The sequence below is a fragment of the Callithrix jacchus genome, chromosome 11, assembly GCF_049354715.1.
Source record: "Callithrix jacchus isolate 240 chromosome 11, calJac240_pri, whole genome shotgun sequence".
Lineage (NCBI taxonomy): Eukaryota > Metazoa > Chordata > Mammalia > Primates > Cebidae > Callithrix > Callithrix jacchus.
In genome coordinates this window covers 62455922-62469217 of record NC_133512.1, presented here as the reverse complement: position 1 = coordinate 62469217, position 13296 = coordinate 62455922, and the positions used below count along the sequence as shown (strand labels likewise).

General features: G+C 35.9%; 1 protein-coding gene and 1 pseudogene across 7 annotated transcripts in view; one reads left to right on the top strand and one right to left on the bottom strand.

The window, feature by feature from the left end:
- The window catches only part of TMEM243 (transmembrane protein 243), a 150811-nt gene that overhangs the window by 132848 nt on the left and 4667 nt on the right, over positions 1-13296 (bottom strand). For 2 of the 7 annotated variants that reach the window (XM_078342976.1, XM_078342973.1), the window contains exon 2: positions 7285-7441. The exons of the other annotated variants lie outside the window; for them this stretch is intronic. The gene's annotated coding sequence lies outside the window, so the exon portion shown is untranslated. The remainder of the gene's footprint in view (positions 1-7284; positions 7442-13296) is intronic. 7 annotated transcript variants of the gene reach the window in all.
- On the top strand, positions 12800-13214 carry LOC118143568 (ubiquitin-conjugating enzyme E2 variant 1 pseudogene; annotated as a pseudogene).

Genomic DNA, 13296 nt, shown 5'->3' with positions numbered 1-13296 from the left:
AACCACCCTTCTACTTTCTATCTCCATAAGTTCAACTGTTTTAATTTTCAGATCCCACAAATAAGTGAAAATATGTAAAATTTGTCTTTCTGTGCCAGGCTTATACCACTTAACATAATGACCTCCAATTCTAATTCCATCCATGTTGCTGCAGATTATGGGATCTTATTCTTTTTTTATGGCTAAATAGTACTCCATTGTGCACCACATTTTAAAAAATCCATTCACCTATTGCTGGAAACTTAGCAAGCAACTTGACTTGCTTCCAAATCTTAGCTATTGTGAATAGTGCTGCAATAAACATTGGATGCAGATATCTCTTTGGTATACCGATTTCCTTTCTTTTGAGTATATACCTAGCAGTGAGATTGCTGGATCATACGGTATTTCTATTTTTAACTTAAGGAAATTCCATACTATTTTCCATAGTGGCTGTACTGATTGATATTACCACCAACAAGGTACAAGAGTTCCATTTTCTCCACATCTTTGCAGTATTGGATATTTCCTTTCATTTGTGAAAAAGTCATTTAAAAGTGTCTATTAGGTGAAATAAAATATTAATTTATATTTGGTAGTAAAGGAGACTAAAGAAATATCATATAAGCTGAGATCTGAAGGATGAACATATTGCCAGGTGGAGATGGTGGGAAGTGTCTTTGAAATAGATAAAAGGTTCTTCCTATCCATTAGCATGGAATGTTTTTCCATTTGTTTGTGTCCTTTCCTATTTCCTTGAGCAGTGGTTTGTAGTTCTCTATTGGAGAGACCAGCTCCCAATATATCAACACGAATTCAAGATCTCTCAAAGTGATCGAGTGGTTGGTGAAAAAGAAAAAAAGACAAAGAAACAGTTTTCCTTAAAGCTGGGCCCAGGGGAGACAATACATAATGCTGCTCTGTGGATGCCTAAAGTTTCCCTGAAAAACCACAGTTTTTTATTAGACTCTTTCAATAGGGGAGGGGGAGTGAGGCTACACAACACTGTAGTGATGATCATACAAAAAATACATTTGCAAAAGGATGCACAAAAATCACCACGTGGTATTATAAAAGCAGAACAATGTAAAGATAACTTTCTGTGTGTCAGCATACAAATCATACACCTTAGCAAGAATAGAGGTTAAACATAAACTTATGATTATCAGCAAGAACAGACTGGGCTCACAGCTGCACGGTGAACAGGATCTGACACAGGACAACCAGCCTGACCACAAGGCTGCAAGAGGAGGGGGCCTCCATGCAGGCCTGGAGGAGCAGTGAGAGAAGAAAGACTTTTACATTCTTATCTCAACCACAGAGACAGAGGCCCCTCACGTCCGTTTATAGGCTCTCCATAAGGGTTGCATTTTCTTTCCAGGGCCATAATCAATACACCTTTTCTGGGAAAGGAATCTAGGTACTAGGCCTCCCCACGTCTGTTTATACGCTCTCTGCAATAAGAAGCTTATTATGTGCTGTTGTCTCTCTCTGGCAGTCAGGCTAAGTGGTTTGTCCTTTACACAGGGTTCCTGTTTCAACAAGAACAGCTCAACACAGCCAAAGTTACAAGTTACAGCTCAGCTTTTCACATTATTCTTCATTTTCTCAAATATAATCAATACAGTAAGTAACAAGCACCACAAAGCAAATAACTCATTTAGGGGAAACTAAATTCTAAGAGAACTGACAGGTTAAAAATCAACAACAATTTCTTTTTGTTATTTCAGATAGCTTGGGTTTTGCCAATTCTTCAGAAGCTTGGGGTTGCTCAGTCACCACAAGGGGGTCCACAGTGTTCTCAGCAGTTCTCCTTGAACAGGTCCTTCACATCCCTTATAAGTTGTATTCCTAGGTATTTTGTTCTTTTTGTAGCAATTGTGAATGGGAGTTCACTCATCATTTGGTTCTCTGTTTGTCTATTATTGACGTTTAGTAATGCCTGTGATTTTTGCACACTGATTTTGTATCCTGAGACTTTGCTGACACTACTTATCAGCTTAAGAAGCTTTTAGGCTGAGACGATGGGGTTTTCTAAATATGCAATCATGTTATTCACAAACAAAGACAATTTGACTTCCTCTTTTCCTAACTGAATAACATTTATTTCTTTCTTTTGCCTGATTGCCCTGGCCAGAGGTTCCAATAATATGTTGCATAAGAGAAGGGAGAGAGGACACCCTTGTCTCATGCTGGTTTTCAAAGGGAATGCTTCCAGCTTTTGCCCATTCAGTATGATATTAGTAATTTATAGATTCAACACTATCACCATTAAGCTACCATTGACTTTGTTCACAGAATTGGAAAAAACTACTTTAAATTTCATATGGAACAACAACAACAAAAAAATCCCACATAGCCAAGACAATCCTAAGCAAAAAGAACAAAGCTAGAGGTTACTATACTACAAGGCTATAGTAACCAAAACAGCATGGTACTGTACCAAAACAGATATATAGACCAATGGAACAGAACAGAGGCCTTAGTAATAATGTCACACATCTACAACCACCTGATCTTTGACAAACCTGAGAAAAGCAAGCAATGGGAAAAGGATTTTCTATTTAACAAAGGGTTTTGGGAAAACTGGCTAGCCATATGCAGAAAGCTGAAACTGGATCCCTTCCTTACACCTTGTACAAAAATTAACTCAAGATGATTAAAGATTTAAACATAAGACCTAAAACCACAAAAACCCTAGAAGAAAGCCCAGGCAATACCATTTAAGACATAGGCATAGGCAAAGACTTCATGACTAAAACACCAAAAGCAATGGCAACAAAAGCTCAAATACACAAATGAGATCTAATTAAAGAGCTGCACAGCAAAAGAAACTGTCACCAGAGTGAACAGGCAACCTACAGGATGGGAGAAAATTTTTGTAATTATCCATCTGACAAATGGCTAATATTCAGAATCTACAAAGAACTTAAACAAATTTACAAGAAAAAACAAACAACCCCATCAAAGAGTGGGCAAAGGAGATGAACAGACACTTCTCAAAAGAAGACATTTATGCAGCCGAAAAACATAATAAAAAAAAGCTCATCATCACTGGTCATTAGAGAAATGCAAATCAAAACCACATTGAATACCATTTCATGCCAGTTAGAGTAGTGATCATTAAAAAATCAGGAGACAACAGATGCTGGACAGGATGTGGAGAAAAAGGAACTGTTGGTGGGAGTGTAAATTAATTCAACCATTGTGGAAGTCAGTGTGGTGATTCCTCATCAACTAGTAGAAATACCATTTGACCCAGCAATCCCATTACTGGGTATATACCCAAAGGATTATAAATCATTCTACTATAAAGACACATGCACAGATAAGTTTACTGCAGCACTGTTCACAATAGCAAAGACTTGGAACCAACCCAAATGCCCATCAATGATAGACTGGATAAAGAAAATGTGGCACATATACACCATGGAATACTATGCAGCCATAAAAAAGGATGAGTTCATGTTTTTTGCAAGGACATAGATGAAGCTGGAACCATCATTCTCAGCAAACTAACACAAGAACAGAAAATGAAACATCACATGTTCTCACTCAAAAGTGAGAGATGAAGAATTAGAATACATGGATGCAGGGAGGGGAACATCACACACTGGGACTTATAGTGGTTTGGGGGCGCTAAGGGATAGCATTAGGAGAAATACTTAATGTAGATGACAGGTTGATGGGTAAAGCAAACCATCATGGCACCTGTTTATCTATGTAACAAACCTGCATGTTCTGCACATGTACCCCAGAACTTAAAGTAAAAAAAAAAAAAAAAAGAAATAGATGAAAGAGGATGTTTAACATTTTAAATTTGTATGTTTCATTTTTTATGGCTATCTCCCAGTGTAGCCTGTGAGTTCCATGCGACTAGAAAGCATATCAGTCTTATCCTCTTAATTTATTTCTTGCTCTTAGTTCCATGATGGCAATAATAAGTACTGTTGAATGGATAAACAAACAAGAAAATTAAAATGTACCAAAGTATTAGGTATTTAACCAGGACAAATAATTTCACTTGCTTATGGGTTTGTGGACATTTATCTAGAACTACTAATATTCCTAATGGCTGAGTATTTCCAAAGCCTGGGTTTCACTTACCACAAACATAATCCAACCCATTGATTTCACATTTTCTGAAAACACTTATGGTTCTGTAAACTATTACATTTTCCTCAGAAGCTATCAAATTTTGGTATTTCCAAAGGGTTACCATGGTGTTTAGGTAGTTCCTGGTGCTAGGTACTAGGCTTTAGCCTGTTGTTATAGCTTTCCCAGTGCTCATTCTCACTGTCGTACACCGCAACAAAGATTGTGTACAGATACATAGTACAATGATTATTGCCTCTCTGGGTTGAGCATTGTGTCATTTAAGAAGTAATCTAGCCAAGCATGGTGGCTCATGCCTGTAATCTCAGCTCCTTGGGAGGTTGCAGTGGGAGGATTGCTTAAGGCCAGAGATTCAAGAATAGTGTGGATGACACAGACCACATATATAAAATTTTTAAAAAATTAAATGAGTATGGCGGAACATGCCTATAGTCCTAGCTATTCAGGAAGCTGAAGTGAGAGGATCACTTGAGCCAGAAGTTCAGGGCTGCAGTGAGCTATGATTGTGCCACTGCATTCTAGCCTGGTGACAGAGCAAGACTCTGCCTCTAAAATTGTTTGAAGTAATTAAGTAATGAAACTGTTTCCAAACTCAGCTCTGCCAGTGTCTGGCCTGGAGGCAAATCACATCGTCACTTGCCATTTCAACAATAAAATAAGGAAATATGCATTATAATAACTTGTTTTTTAAATACTTTTATTTTAAGTTCAGGGGTACATGTGCAGGTTTCTTACATGAGTAAACTTGTGTCATGTAGGTTGTTGTACAGATTATTTCATCACCCAGGTATTAAGCCTAATACCATTAGTTATTATTCCTGATCCTGCCCCTTCTACCTGCTGTCATTCTCCGAAAGACCCCAGTATGTGTTGTTCCCCTCTATGTGTCCATGTGTTCTCATCATTTGGCTCCCATTTATAAGTGAGAACATGTGGTATTTGTTTTTATGTTCCTGTGTTGGTTTGCCAAGGATAACAGCCTCCAGCTCTATCCATGTCCCTACCAAGGACATGATCTTAGACATGATCTTGTTCTTTTTTATGGCTGTATTAACTTGTTTTCTTATTTTATAGAATTGATAACTCAAATAGTAATAAACAAGATTCGACAAACTCCAAAGAATTTCACTTTTTAAACTGAGAAAGCTGAAAGAGATAATAAATAAAGTCTCTTCTAACATTTTAGAACTCTGGAATAGATTTTGAAGTTCTCATGAGTGCCTCTATCTTTTCTCCAGGTAAATACTATTTCCATGCCTGTCCATGGGATCCCATTCCACTCTCACAATGAGAACCTTAACATCGCTATAGTTATTGAGACTGCTTTAAATATAATTTTCCTGGGGTCTGGCATCAGTATTTTTGGCCTCATGACTTCTACATGCCACTCCTGTAGGATTGTGATTAAGTATGAGCCTTTCTACCTGCCTTTATTTAATTCCTTCTGGTTCCCAGCTGAACTTGGTATTATTCCATACTTCCACTATGCCCATCCATGCTTCCACCTATTCAACTCTGTCCTTTCCTCAGCTGGACATATACTTTTCCTATTCTCTACCTAACAAACTCCTGCTCAGACTCCTAATTTTAGGGAATGGCACTGGATATTCTCTATTATTTTAGTTTTTGTTATTCTTACTGAGAATTCTTAATACGAGCTTTCTAGAGATGTAGGTCCTGCGATTGTTCTTACTTGCTTTGCATTCATTTGCTTAGAAGGTGGGGAAGGACTATCAAATTAAGGGGGAAATTCCTGAGCCCCACTTCTCCCATCCAATTCAGAAAGTCAGGGGCAAGTCTGAAAATCTGCATTTAATACAAACATCCCAGGTATTCTAATAAAAATTGTAGCCCAACCTTTCAGCAATGCTGGAGGTTTAAATGAATGAGCTTCAGGGGTCTGTGAACCTCCAGAAATTATGTATAACATTTTATCGCTTTATATATATTTGTATTTTTCTAAGGAGAGGTGCCATAATTTCCAACAGATAATTAAAGGAATCTGTGATAAAATTTTTTTAAAAGCAGCATTTTCTAATGTTAAATATCTACCACAAATAGATTTGTTGAATTAAAACTTCTTCCTTATTTGTACAAAAAAGCATGAACTCAGAAATATCAATCTCGTTTTTATAAATTTTGATGACTGGTAAACTATGAAGTAGTCATTATAGAAAATAAGAAAAATCATAGGAAAGTGTAAATGAGAAGAAAACATTACCCAATAATCTGGAAGCAACCACTGTTAATGTTTTTTGTTATATATTTTTAAGGTATTATTATTGAGTCTAATGTAAGCATTTTACTCTGTAAGGCATTCTTCAATATACAAACAAAGATAAACATTTTTAAATTGACTAAGGACAGTAGACAACAAACACACAAACCTGGATTGCATACTTTAAGTTTTGGAATGCCAGTTTTAACACAAAGTAGGTAGCACATATCTATACCACTGGAGGAAAGGGTAGTCCCGAAATTCCACTTGTCATTTTCATTTAAACAGGAAAAGTGCAAGACTAATAGTTAGAGAAATCTTGGTTCTGATCTCTCCTCCATCACTTCCTGGTTAAATAAATCTAGATAAGTTCCTTTAATATTTCTGGGCTTCTAATGACTGACCTCTTACAGAGATAATGGCATGTAACACTTTTGAAGGCAGGATAAAGAAATTTATGATATCCTGAGGTCCCATTAAAAATATGGATATAGAAGTTCACAAACATATAAATATATATATACATACATATGTATATATTTATATTAAAGTATTATTCTTCATTTTAGGCCATTGGAAAAAGCAGAAGCATGTAAAGAAATAAAAATATCCTATATTCTTATAACTCAGAGGTAAAAGCTCTTACCCAATTTTTTTTTAACACATAAAAATTCAAGCTCCATCCACTTGGGCTTAGCATTGTCTTAGAGACATACAATGTGTGTCCAATAAAATGGTATGTGCTGTATGTTCAATTTTTATTCAAAAGCAAATATTAATGCAAGGGATTGCATTAAGTTGAGAATCATATAAGTAATGAAAAGATACATAAATGCAGCACTTATATTTATACAAGCAGAATGTCAGATGCATTGTGTGTAGAAGTTACACACTTGGACAGTCTATGATTATTTTTCACAATATCATTGCTTCACCATAAAATACAATGAAGTATACGTTAGGACTCTCACCTTCTACGAGCTGTCATATCCACTGGAACAGAAAACTGGAAAATTCAGAATTGTCTCATTTATTTGTATCTGTATTTAACATAATGCTGGGCAAGGAACAGCATTCAATAAATACTTATTTGTATAGACTTTTACTTCTTTAATCACACAACAGCTTCTATGAAACAAGAAGAAAAAGAAGTGAACTCTGTGCAATCCAAAGCAGAATCCAAAGTAATTAAAATGTTAGTAAGAAAACAATACTAGGCAGCCTGTGGTAAGTGCAGCAAGTTGCCCAGGCACAGTAACTGCTATAGTTATACAACTTCAGTTGCCAAGCCCTCAGGGTGAAACTGCAGCTGAGAAAAGATCATAAGGATTGCAAAAAAGACAGATGGTGAAAACAATCTTTGAGGAAACAGGTTGTGTAGTCATCCTCCTGAGTTGTGGTGAAGAGCCAAGAAGAGGAAAAGAGGGAGAATAATAAAAAAGGTTTCACAAGGGGGAGTAACAGACCCAAGAGATGGTGGAACCCACTTTGTTTTCTAAGGAATTCTACAAGTTTCCTGTGGTTGATTGTAAATCACACACTTGTCATGACTATTCCACTTTCCTATGGGATTTCTGCCCCACAGGAGACAATGCCACAAGGAACTCTGCTTGGAGATACCTTGTAAAGCTCATTGGGAATTTCTGAGAACTATAAAATAGGTAGGGACTCTGGAGAACAGAGAGCAATAATTTTATTTCCAGGAGAATACTGAGATCTAACTAGTAGGATTTAAATGATTAGCCCAAGACCACATGTCTGTAAGCAACAGAATTAAGTTTCTAGACCTCCCCTTGAGTGCTCTATGCTACCCTGCCTCATCCAATTATCTGAATTGCAATGGTCCTGCAATTCCACTTGCTATGGAATCTTGAGGCTTATCAAAGTTGTTCTAAATTTTATAAACAATGGTTTGTTGTTTATTCCAGAATATTATAGGTTCATCTGGAAAATTTTATCTGGAAAAAAATGATACTCCTAAAGCCTGAATGCTTTTATATAACAAGATAAGACTGAGAACACAGAAGAGGTACAGGAACCACCTCAGATATTCTCAATACTTTATACAAAATTTATTTGTCTCAATAAAGCAAGGAGGTAATGTTGAATAAAAGTTGATACACTATTGTGTAATTGTGTAAACACTAATATGATAACAGAATCTTTAAGCTTCTTTAACAATCTCAGTGCTTCAACACCATTGTATTTTTATTGACCTAATAATAAGTCATTTGAAGTTTTGCATGAAGATACCAAGTTTCTGTTTCTCAGGAGAAAGCTTTCAGCAAGGAAGAGCTCTTAATTTCTTCTTTAGTACCTGCTTAAATGGAATGATTCCTCAAACGTTATTATTATTATTATTATTTTTTTTTTTTTTTTTTTGAGACGGAGTTTCGCTCTTGTTACCCAGGCTGGAGTGCAATGGCATGATCTCGGCTCACCGCAACCTCCGCCTCCTGGGTTCAAGCAATTCTCCTGCCTCAGCCTCCTGAGTAACTGGGATTACAGGCATGCGCCACCATGCCCAGCTAATTTTTTGTATTTTTAGTAGAGACGGGGTTTCACCATGTTGACCAGGATGGTCTTGATCTCTTGACCTCGTGATCCACCTGCCTCGGCCTCCCAAAGTGCTGGGATTACAGGCTTGACCCAACGACATTATTATTTTTGAGACCAAGTCGCACTCTGTCACCCAGGTGGGAGTACAGTGGCATGATCATAGCTCACTACAGTTTTGACCTCCTGGGTTCCAGCAGTCCTCCACATTAGCCTTCCAAGTAGCTGGGGCTACTGGTGTACACCACCACAACGGGCTAATTTTTTAAAAAAAATTTGCAGAGACAAGGTTTTACCATGTTGCCTAGGCTGATCTCGAATTCCTGGGTCAAGGTATCCACCCACCTCAGCTTCCCAAAGTGCTAGGATTACAGGCATAAGCCACTGTGCCTGGCCCTCAAAAATATTTTGTATGAAGTAATAAACATAAGCAGTAAGTACATAATATTTAAAGTCATTCATAAAACTCACCCTCCTAAATATGGGAAAAGGCATCTTTTAGTGCCTTTCACTAACCGGAAAAGTAGTGATTATATGGATTCATATATTCCAAACACCAGACAGACTGCAACTTAAGAGAATTACCTATTAAGTATATTGGAGTAGCTGTTTCTAAGAAAATCCCTAATTTATCATTGTGTAAATTAATATTTTTATATCTAGTATGTATGACTTCTGAATATGAAGTATTCAAGAAATGAAGATGAGCTGTCTTCCAACTCCACCAAGGCAGGGCTCAAAGGACACTGGAGTAACTGAAGTAGAGCAAACAAAACACTTCCCAGAAAGATGCCAATCCTCATAAAGAGGGACTTCTATATTGTTATCTTGGCTTTTGCAATGCAGGAACCAAAACAAGAATGCTACAGTGTGCTGGGAGTGCTTTCTAGGCAGCAAGCTTTTACCCCTTCAGTAATAAATTTCTTCTAAAAAATGAAAATACTGATTAAGACTTCTGTGTTTCTATCTCTTTACAGCTGTTCCTTCCCTCTGCTACAGGTTCTAAAACATTTTCTAGCTTACACATCTACAATGGCTTTCTATTGGAAAGAGCTGTCAACACAGTGCTTTGTGCTTTGCTAGAGTGAGCCTGACTGCACCTCCTGTGTGTCCTATGACCTTTAGGGTCACCTGAGTTGATATGGCCAGAGGCAATCAAAATTAAACAGGAAGAAAACAGAGATTGATTGATTTAGAAGTCCTATGAATTTAGAGGAAGGAATTCATAAATATGCTAGTTAAGATGAGACATTTTAAAGATACTGAACATGTAGAACTAAAGTAAAAGCTAGGTAGGAAGTTGGAATATAGGGGATATCAGCAGTTGTGAGAAGTTTCAACAGGAATAGTTGGTTCCATCTGGTCTTAAATAGAAAGTAAAATCACCTCTTCAAAGAAGTATAGTAACCTTAAGAGTTTGTGTTACAAAAGTGACCAGTGACTAGAAGGAGAATAAAGAAAATGATTTTTGTGTTCAATTAATTTCCCTAAAATCAAGATCTTATTTGTATTATAGTGTATATCCCAAGTCTGTTATATGTTAAAATATTAATAATATGTTTTTAGATGAACTTGACACGGTAGAATAAGGACAATAGTACAAAGGTGGAAAAGACTGATTCAGGAGTGTGGACTTTGTCCTCCTTCAGCTTCTTGATATTAGGGATGGCAGTACAAACCATGCTTTGTGCTCCTCTGCTTTGTAATATAAGGATTCTCAAAAATAAAACTATAATAAGTGACATGACTCTAACACTTTTGGAACAATTTTGTATCTCTTTGCTATTACAGAGGGTACAACATGCAACATTTCAGATCATCATAAATATAAATTATCTTGACATATACTAAAGGAAAATTCCAATTTTGTTTGTGCTTCCCATTCTTTAAAGTTTCATGACTTTAGGAGAGACTTTACCTTATCTCATGATTGATAGAAGAATCCTTATTATAGGACCTTTAAAAAGTATTTGATAATGTTGTTTTAAAATTTAATTTTACTCACAGGCATGAGATGCAACAAACAAACAAAAAAAATCTCAAAGCTCAGAGGAGTTGCAAACTACTAAAGGTGCCATGATAAAATAACATAGAATAACGTGATTTCTTCTGTATAAACCCATAATGGAGTTCCCTCTGTTTTGTTCATAATCTCCCTTCTGATAACTTAAGTATAGGAAAAAAACCAGAATGATGGTTAGGTCACCAGAAGTATTTTAAATAATACAAAAGCTTCAATATGCTTCAAAAATGTATATGCATTTTTGATAGGTAGACATTTATCAGAATATGCTGCGCAAATCTTAAAAAGACAAAATATTGTACTAGAAAGGTAACAAATTACAAGTCATACTCAAAATCTAACATTTTTCTCTAAGCTCTGAATGCTAACTGAAAGACTGTAAATTTATACTACTAGTACATTTGTACATTTTCATATTAATTATTAAAACACAATTAAAAATTGAAAAATATTCTCTGAATCTAAAAAGGTCAGGTTCAAATGACAGCAAGCAAGATGCAATATAATTAGGCATGTCACCCACAATTCCACAGGTGACCATGTTCTAGGATGATTTTCAAAATCAGATTCTTGATACTATAATTTGCTTAGGAATATATGGCCTATTGATTAACCTTCTTCCCCATTCCCCAACTCTCACCCACTGATGTTTCATTACAGGGCTGATCACAGCACTTTTTGTGTAACCTATAGTTATTTAAAACTAAACTGAATAAAACTGGTTTCTTTTTGAGGGTAAATAAACATAATTTCCATTATTTTCTTGGATAGCTATATTTTAGAAAAGTTCCTAGATACCATTAACATGAATACTATGCAATATGTGGATTATAGGCCTAGTGTTATTAATAAATATTCATATTGAACTTTATATTTGTTAATACTTTATTTCTTATAACTGTTTAGATGAAGATATGCCTGGGTGATACTTCAAGTTCATTAACTAGGTTAAATTGGCTTCTCAGAAGCATAATGTACATAAAAAGTCAGTATTTATGTACTAAATGAAAATTAAATATTATACTCTGGTGTCTCTGGCTATACTGCAAAACATTATGACCTTGGCCACATACAATGGATCCTAAGTAACCAAAACAATCTTGAAAAAAACAAAAAAGTTGGAGGGGTCAGACTTCTAGATTTCAAAACTAAAAACCTGTATTAATCAAGGCAGCATGGCATTGGATAAGGAAGGATGGATGGATGAATGGATGGATAGATGGATTGATTGATCGATGAAATTGAACTAAGACTTCAGAAGTAAACTCTACCATTTGTGGTCCACTGATTTTTTTTTTTTTTTTTTTTGACAAAGGTGCCAAATAAGTTCAATGGACAAATAACATAGTCCTTTCATCAAATGGTGCTGGAACAACTGGATTTCCACACAAAGAAGAATTTGTACTCTTCATACAATTCACAAAAAGTAACTCAAATTGAATCATAAGCATAAGCGTAAGAGCAAAAGCTAGAAAACTCAAGAAAATGCAGAACTAAATATTTACAATCTTAGACTAGGCAATAATTTAGGCAATGATTTCTTAGAGACAGCATCAAAATCACAAGTGATATAAGATTAATTCGTTGGGCATCATCAAAATTAAAGACTTTTTATGCTTCAAAGGATACTATCAAGAAAGTAAAAGGACAACCCAAATAAGGGGAGAAAACATTTGTAAATCATATATCTGACAAAGGACTTGTATCTAGACTATATAAAGAAACTTTACAACTCATAATCCAATTAAAAACGGTTTGTAAAAAAAGCGACAGCAATGCAAGAAGGCAGCCACCACAGGCTCAGGAGTAAAAGTCCTTCGCAATTTCTAACTGTTGCTAGAACTCAAATAAGGCCAGAAAGGAGTAGGAGATGGCACAATTAGCTGGGATTTAGATGGTAACAAGACATGACACTCAAAAGATGAACAGGGATGATAATTGCGCCTCCAAGAACAATTTATGAAAACCAAATATGCAGCCTTAAAATAGAATGTGGACCTAAATACCCAGAAGCACCCTCCTTTGTCAGATTTGTAACAAAAATCAATATGAATGGAGTTAATAGTTCTAATGGAGTGGTGGACCCAAGAGCCATATCAGTGCTAGCAAAATGGCAAAATACATATAGCATTAAAGTTGTCCTGCAAGAGCTTCAGTGCCTTAATTATGTCTAAACAAAATATGAAACTCCCTCAGTCGCCTGAAGGACAGTGTTACAGCAACTAACCAAAAGAAAAACCACAGGCCCTTCCCTTTTTGATTTAAGCAGTCCTCATTTTCCACAGTAGCAAATTTTCTGGATACATCTTGTAGACTTCAAAGTACTTGAAAGGAAGCTCCCTTCAAAGTAAATTTATTTTAACATGCTGTAAATAATTCTATTTTTTGCCCATTTGAAATATAT